Here is an 8,011-nt window from a genome sequence, read left to right on the forward strand (position 1 = left end):
TAGCCAAATGTTTGGACTTTTCTATTTTACATTCCTGACCAAACATATAAAATCATGTAAGTGAAAACCAAAATGTCTGTTTATCTTACTTACTAGGTTAACCTACTCAACCAAAATAGACTTAACTTGTTACAGGAGGTGCGATGAGACCTCCATTCTTGTTTTCTTGAAAGAAAATTCAATCAAGGCACAAAATGCAGTAAGCACAGGAAGAATTTATTTGCTGTGCAGCAAGAAAGTCAGAGAACAGTGAACCTTGGAGACAAGTTCATGGGGCTGCCCACTGCTCCCCTGCTTGTAAGTCTCCTGGGGTCCCTTAGAGCTTAGAAGGAAGAGAGGGGCAAGGAAAACAGACCTGGGGGGACAGAGGGGAAAAGGAAGACGAAGGCCTGCTCATGCTCCTGGAGTGGAGAGCACCTGGGACCTCAGCCCTAAGGGATTTTAATTAAGTGTGGGGACTTCAGGCGAGGTCCCAGGGGAGGATCTCAATAGAATATTCATCAGCTCTGGAGGTGAATCTTTTAGGGTCCTGTTCTCCACTGATTGGTCAGCAGCACAGGTCGAGGGGCAGTGGGGAGCAGCTGGTCCTAAGTCAGCTGTGGCTTCTCTTGTCTGGATTTGCTGCTTTTCTGGCCTGGAGCTGAATGAAACATGGCTGAGGCCTAAATGTTATCTCTAGGGGCTAATGCTTCAGCTGGTTTGACTTTCTTGTTTGTTCCTTCTCTATGGGGGTCTAAAACCACACAACCAGTGATATGAAATCCGGTCGTCTAAACCACATGGCCAGCGAAGGGAGGAAAGGTCACCCTGGGGGCAAGGTCCTTATTGTCCCAGTTTTGCCCACCTGGGGCTTTCTGCCCTTGGTGGCCTTCTGTGCCTGGCCTACAAGTCCTTGCTCTGCTCATGTCTGTCTGGCTGCCTGCCACAAATTCATCAAAAGTTATAAAATACAAATGTTTCCACCAAGTCTGATTTTTAAAATGGCTCTATTTAGACTTTCACAAAACCATTACAAGTTCAAAAATAGTTTCTACTACAGAAAACAGTCATTCATTCGGTCAGTCAATATGTGATAATGCTGTTGAGCGGGTCTGCCTGTGGCTGTATTACCTTGTGTGGTTCCATTAACATTCTCAGCTGACATTCTGCACTTCTCAGGGATGACATCAAAAACACTTCACAAGCTGGGACAGCCTGGGCCTTGACCAGTCATAACAGATGCCGGCCGTAAGCTAGCAGGCGGAAGGTTCTGGACGGTCCGGCTCATCGGCGCAGGATCTTCCACCCCTTACCTGGCTTCACATTCCCCTTCCCTGACCCCAGATCCACATCCAATGTACATTCTGCTCTGACCTTTCTGCTTCGCCTGTGGCCTCACTCTGGGTAAATTCGTGAACTGGAGACAGCTCCGGTGTCTGCAGCAGCTTAGTGAAAATTTCTATCTGGGTAACACACAGGGCTTTAAACGTAAGTTAAAAATCATTCCGTGTTTCCTCCCCACTCTCTTCCGTGGCCACACATTGCTGACCCCTTGCCACACACACACCGACTGCTGAGTCCATTTTTCTCAAAGCACTCCTTTCCTTGACTTCTGTGACACTCCTACAATACAGTTGTCGGGGGCTACTTACTTTTTTCATGCTTTGGAAAAATCTGAGACAAATCTTGTGATATATTTGCTCAGCATTGGAGATCTAGAAAGACCTGCAAGTAGACATCAAAGTCACCCAGCTACATTTCCCCGATCACGGTATCACTTCCCAGGCTCCCCGGCTCACCTACAACTCTTCTCTGAAGCCCTAAAACTAAAACTCCAGCTTCTCACTTCATCACTTCCCTTAGATACAATAAAGCCCAAATAGCCAGGTTATAGAGCTGTGAAAAGTACTCGAGAAATAGTAGGTTGCAAGCAAAGCCTTTTAAAAACCCCTTGCTTGAGCCAGCGACCTTGGGTCCAAGCTAATGAGCTTTTGCTCAAACCAGGTGAGCCCGCGCTCAAGCTGGCGACCTTGGGGTCTTGAACCTGGGTCCTCCGCATCCTAGTCCGACATTCTATCCACTGCGCCACCGCCCGGTCAGGCAAAAAAACACTTGATTTTAAACAATGGCTGCACAGGAACTGGGGGCTCCATTAGCAGTCCTCTCTGTTCCAGGTGGGAGGAACCCAGTGAATGTTGCTACCTTTCCATGAGTAGACATCGGCACCATCCACACTGCCAGCTTCCCAGGGCAGAGGAAGTGAGACAACTGAAAACTTGGGGTGTATTTTCCCATTGGATGGGAATCATCAAAACTGCCATTGCACATGCACAGCTGCACCTGAGGCATTCTCAGGGAGGGCTGAGTGGGGTCTGCAGGCTCCTGGGCAGCCTGGAGATAGAACTCTGCAGGGCCTGTGTGCATTATCCGACTCCTCCTCGGCTCCCTGGGCTCTGGAGAACTGACTCCCACTAACCAGGATCACAGAAACTGACAGACCAACAATTTACTCTAGATTTACAAGGGCAATTAGGTTTAATGTCCAAAATATACATTTTTACTGTCCTGACTGCCAACATTCTTCAGAAACTGCCTGGATGTCAGAAGGTGAACTAAAAACCATTCGGGTGAACAAAACACTTCCTAAAGGGGACCCCTTGGAACCCTGGATCCAGAAGATGCTTCATAAGAGTGGTCTGTAGCCCAATGAAGTTGGCAAAAATCCCCCATCATTGCCTCCCCTAAAAAGGCCCCATGAACACTATAGCGATAAAGGCACCAAACCCTGCAGAGAAAACGCTGCTTAACATGAATGAGCATTACTCTCACAGACTTTACCACTGTGAGTCTCTTGTAATTCTTTAGCAAAGTTGCATCCTAAAGCACAACTGGGTCAATTCTCCTCTAGACAATACACTGTGGGCCATGTGCCCCTGAGCACAAACACTGCTAGCAGGTCAGCTGTGGTACAGTGACATAGCTACTGGTTCTGAGCCTTGGTTTTAGCTGGTACTTTTGACCTCTCCGGGCCTCTGCTTCTCACCTACCAAATGGGATTAAGAAAACTGTTTTGCCTGACCAGGCAGTGGTGTGGTAGGTAGATAGAGCGTAAGACTGGGATGTGGAGGACCCAGGTTCGAAACCCTGAGGTTGCCAGCTTGAGCGTGGGCTCGTACAGGCTTGCTGGTTTGAGCACAGTATCATAGACATGACCCCATAGTCACTGGTTTGAGGCCAAAGGTCGCTGGTTTGAAGCCCAAGCTCACTGGCTTGAGCCCAAGGTCGCTGGCTTGAGCCCAAGGTCACTGGCTTGAGCCCAAGGTCGCTGGCTTGAGCCCAAGGTTGCTGGCTTGAGCCCAAGGTCGCTGGCTTCAGCAAGGGATCACTCGCTCTGCTTTAGCTTCCCAGTCAAGGCACATATGAGAAAGCAATCAGTGAACAACTAAGATGCTACAACAAAGAGTTGATGCTTCTCATCTCTCTCCCTCCCTGTCTGTCCCTCACTCTGACTCTGTCAAAAAAAAAGAAATGTTGTAAGAAACAACTAAGGTATCATCGGTAAAAGCGTTTTATAAAGTGCCATCAAAATACGATTCTCTGCTAAGGATATACTTCTTGCTGTGTAACTCCTCAATATGCATTTAGAAAGGGATACTTTTGTTTATACTTTCAATACCCATACCTTGACTGCTAATCAGCAAGGGCTATGACCTGGCCTTTGAACTTAGGAAGTTCAGAGAGTACGCAAGTGGGGTCCACTGCATATTGCTCGTGATACACACACAGGCATTTTGGTGTGGTAAGGTGGGTGCCTAGCCAGGAAAAAAGGAGGAGAGAGGTCAGGGAAAGCTTCCCAGCTGAATGAAACCTTAGGAACCTTGATGGACCCTTAGGAGGGTTGACTGTGTGTGTGAGTGTGTGTGTGTGGGGGGGGGGGGGAGTAAGACATAATGCCAAATGACATAATGTGGGAAGCATGTAAAGAATGGGCTCAGTGAAGGTTGACCTTCCAGTGTTGCATGCCCTTACACAAAGGAGAAATGAGTTACCTGTCTCCTCAAAGAACAGGAAGAGATTTAGCTCAGTGAGGAGGTTGTTTCTGGAGAGTGGAACTCCTCTTTGGAGAAGGGGCGGGGGGGGGGGGGACTTCGGTGGGGATAAGAGGGCGGCTGGGAAGTTATCTCTAAACAAGCACATACCATGGCCCTGGAGGGAGTGAAGCTCCTGCCATCTATCCTGCATGGGGGTCACATGGGCTAAGGTCTTTTGATAATCTGCCTGCAGGAAAATGTCACTAGACAAGGTCTTGGTAGCAGTGTGGGCCTTCTCTCATGTCCTCAGGCTCTGACTGCTAAAAGCAGAATCCCCACACCTCAAAGCTACAAATCACCAGCTTTTTTCTCCAGCCCCAATCGCCAAGGCCTCTCACCGCCCAGGCCCCTCCCAGCCCCTGGCTCCTGGAGCCTCCACACTGAGGTGGGAGCCCTGGGAATCACGAGTGTCCTAGTGTTGGAACCTGAGGCAAAAAGTGTGTACCTCTGTGGACATTCATCAAACTATTCTCCCATATTTGAACTGGATAAAAGTAATTAAAAGCCCTACAGTCCAAAAACACGACTATTTATAAAGCCAGCATTGCCTAATCTGTTGCATGTCACCGTCAACCCTCATAAACCCCAAATATGGACCAAACTGAGGGTGCTCGAAAATGACAGGAATCGGGGCTAACAACAACCCATTTTTATTTTTAGATGTTGGCATTTTGCTTATCGTGGATTTTTTTACATTATATTTTATTTTTAAAAATATTGCATTGAAATAGTATTTATCTTAAGTACTGAGAATCACTGTTTATTTTTGCTGCAATATGTACACAGTCCTGTCAGTTGAGAATGCTCTGAGGTTTCCTTGTTGATAATAGCATGTTCCTAAGAAAACCCGGTTTGCCTGAAACCCTCAGGCTTGCAAGAAAGTGTGGCTCCACTGCGGACAGGGGTAGGGTTAGGGTTGGCCTCCTCTGCTGAATTCGGGAAGCCCCAAGGATTTGAACTTTAGCAGCCTCTTCCGCCCCAGGGGGCCAACATTGCCCTGTATTTCTTGGCAACATAATCACAGACGCCAAAGCCGAATTCTGCAAACCCTGCTGTCTCCTGGCCGTCGAGGGGCACCCTGTGGGAATAGAGGCCAAGGGTGGAGGCCTCCAAGTGGGAAGTGGCCCTGTCCCTTCCCGGCAGAAACCCTGGGCTCCTCCCTCCGCCTGCTGCGCAGCCATCAATCACCGCTCCAGTCCAATCGCCCCCTGCCAGGACTCACCGACCCCCTCCTGCCGAAGCTACTTTCCCGGGGTGGAAATCTCCGGATAGAGTCTGCCTAGTGCTCTGACTGGGCACCGGAGCTGTGCGACCCCTGCTCGTGCCCGGGAGCACTTGACACCGCGTAGGCGTCCCCGTAGGTAGAATTCGACAACGGTCCCTATCTTCTCCTCCTTGGACGCGCACATGCACGCACACACCCAGCACCTCTAGCCACCGTGCCGTCACCCCCAGCTGCCCCGCACGCTACTCCCGCAAAGGTCAGCTGAGGATACCCGGTGGCCCTGCCGAGACCAGCGGCCGCCTCGCAGCGCTGTCACCCTGTCCAGTCCTGGCGCCCCTCCTCCAGCAGCCCCCACCCCCACGACCTCCGAGGACGTTCGCCTGCTCATTCCTCGAGGTCTCCCCGGAGGGGAACAGAGTGTGAAGAGCAGCACGCCGCTCCTGGAAACCCGCAAAGCCCCCGCCCGCACCCCGAGTCTTCCCCGGCTCTGGTTGTGGGCAGAGGGGTGGGGTCTCCGCTGCCACCGCCCCTTACCTCGCGCAGGCCCTCCCCGCGGGCTCCAGAGGCGGGGGCGACCGGTGGCCCCGCGATCTAGCGCAGGGCTGGGCTTCCCCACCCTGGAGGAGCAGGAGGAAGAGGGGAGGGGAGAGGGGAGAGGGGAGGGAAGAGGAGAGGAGAGGGGGAGGGGGAGAAGGGCTTTGTGGCAGCCTCCAGCCCTCCCTCGGCTCCAGCGCTAGTAGCCATCGCCCACCCCCAGCACCTCGAGGCGGAGGTGGGGGGAGATCTGAGGGGGCGCGGAAGGCGCCTGCGCGCCCCGGGGTCCCGCCACCCCTGGCCCTAGTACCGCGCCTCCTCCGCCCTCGGAACTCGCAGCCTGGGCACTTACCCTGGGACGAGAACCCCAGCTGCGGCGCCGGACAGCTGGAACCAAAAAGTTTATCTAACCCACAGCAAACTTGGCCGGACCGGCTCCCGACCCGCCTCGGCGCAGCAGCCCCTTTCTTCTGCACTCCCGGGGGAGGACCGGAGTTTTGTTCTCGGAGATCCGTCGCCTTTCTTGCCACTCATGGCAGAGCCGCACAAACGCTCCCGCACCCCTTCCGGGACGAGCCCGCCGCCCAGCCGCAGACCCCGGGCCCGGCGCGCCGGCTGGAAAGCCCCAGGCGGAGGCCTGCGCGGCCCGCCCTTTGTCCCGGCTCGGACCCGCTCTGCAGCCCGGGCGGCCGACGCGACCCCACCGCCGGGTGTTTCTTTTCCTCCTCGCTGCGAAGGGGGCCGCCCAGCCCCGCCCGGCCCGAGGGCGCGAGATCAGCGGGGGAGGCGGGATGTGGTTTGCTCTGCGCCGGGAGACCTTTATCCCGCCTAGGGAAGGCGACAGGGACACGGGGGGGGGGGGGGGGGGGGTGGCTGGGAGCTGAGGCCCGATCTCCTCCTGGAACCGAGTCAGGCCGGTCCCTGGTGAGCTTCCTGCTGAGTTCTCCCCGCTGGGAAGAACACCTTTGGGGAGAAACTGCTAACTGTAGTAGTTGCCGAATTTGCGGGTGTTGCAAAAAACCTCAGGGCCACCTGTTTTGGACATAAGCAGAAAAAGGAAACGGTGGAAGACTTTATTTTTGTTCTTGTTCTGCTTTAGACCTGCAGCAGAAGAAACTTTTATTGGTGTTAGTTCTTGTGAATCCTGTCTTCTAAAATAAACAGATTGATTTATCATTTATAATCTGCTCAGCTTGATGGTTCTGTTCCAAGACATCAATTTGCCAAATCATTGGGCACCTGTTATGCCCAAGCACTGAATCAAAGCTTGGGATAGGCTGGCATTCTGGAGGGGTGGAGGGCAGGGGCGGGAGACTATGAAAACATCACGGAATACTTACACAAACATAGAAGGTAGAGTACAAACTTAGGCTGTTTGGGATACCCTGTTGCTTCTAGGCTACAAGCATGTACAACATGTTACTGTGCTTAATACTCTAGGCAGTTATAACAATGATATTTGTGTGTCTAAACATAGAAAAGGTACAGAGAAAAATATGGTGTAAAAGATTGCAAATGGTTCAGCTGCATACAGCACTTAACATGCACAGAGATTGCAGGACTGGAAGTTGCTCTGGGTGTCAGTGAGGGGGCAGTGAGTGAGTGTGAAAGCCCAGTGCAGACTTAATAAGGTAGTACACTTACACTACCCTGACTTTGTTTTTAAAGTAACCTTTACTTACTGTAACTTTTTTGCTTTATGAACATCTTTGACTCTTGTGATAACAGTTTAAAACACAAACATAATGTATAGATGGACAAAGATTTTCTTTATAGCGTTTTTCTATAAGCTTTTAACATTTTTTTTTTTTTACTTGAGCTGTTTTGTTAAACACTAAGACACAAACACACACATGAGCGTAGGCCTACACAGGATCTGGGTTCTCAGTGTCACTGACTTCTGCGACCATACTTAGTCCCACTGGAAGGTCTTCAGGGGTAATAGCGTGTAGAGCAGTCATGTGTGCTAACAATGGTTTCTTCTGGACACCGCCTCCCCCCCAGGTGCCTGCCTGAGGCTCTTTGTCAGGAGGGGTAACTTCAAAATTAGGTCCATTGTAATTTGGCCTGTGGTGGTGCAGTAGATAAAGTGTCAACCTGGAACGCTGAGGTTGCTGGGTTGCACATATGGGAGTTGATGCTTTCTGCTCCTCCCCCCCCTTATTTCTCTCTCTCCCTCATA

At 51.6% G+C, this 8,011-nt stretch overlaps 1 protein-coding gene across 1 annotated transcript in view; it reads right to left on the reverse strand.

The window, feature by feature from the left end:
• The window catches only part of RIN2 (Ras and Rab interactor 2), a 247,243-nt gene extending 240,605 nt beyond the window's left edge, over positions 1–6,638 (reverse strand). The window contains exon 1 of the mRNA XM_066387018.1: positions 6,182–6,638. The gene's annotated coding sequence lies outside the window, so the exon portion shown is untranslated. The remainder of the gene's footprint in view (positions 1–6,181) is intronic.
• Positions 6,639–8,011: the final 1,373 nt, after the last annotated feature.

Source organism: Saccopteryx leptura, chromosome 5 (assembly GCF_036850995.1).
Source record: "Saccopteryx leptura isolate mSacLep1 chromosome 5, mSacLep1_pri_phased_curated, whole genome shotgun sequence".
Classification (NCBI taxonomy): Eukaryota; Metazoa; Chordata; class Mammalia; order Chiroptera; family Emballonuridae; genus Saccopteryx; species Saccopteryx leptura.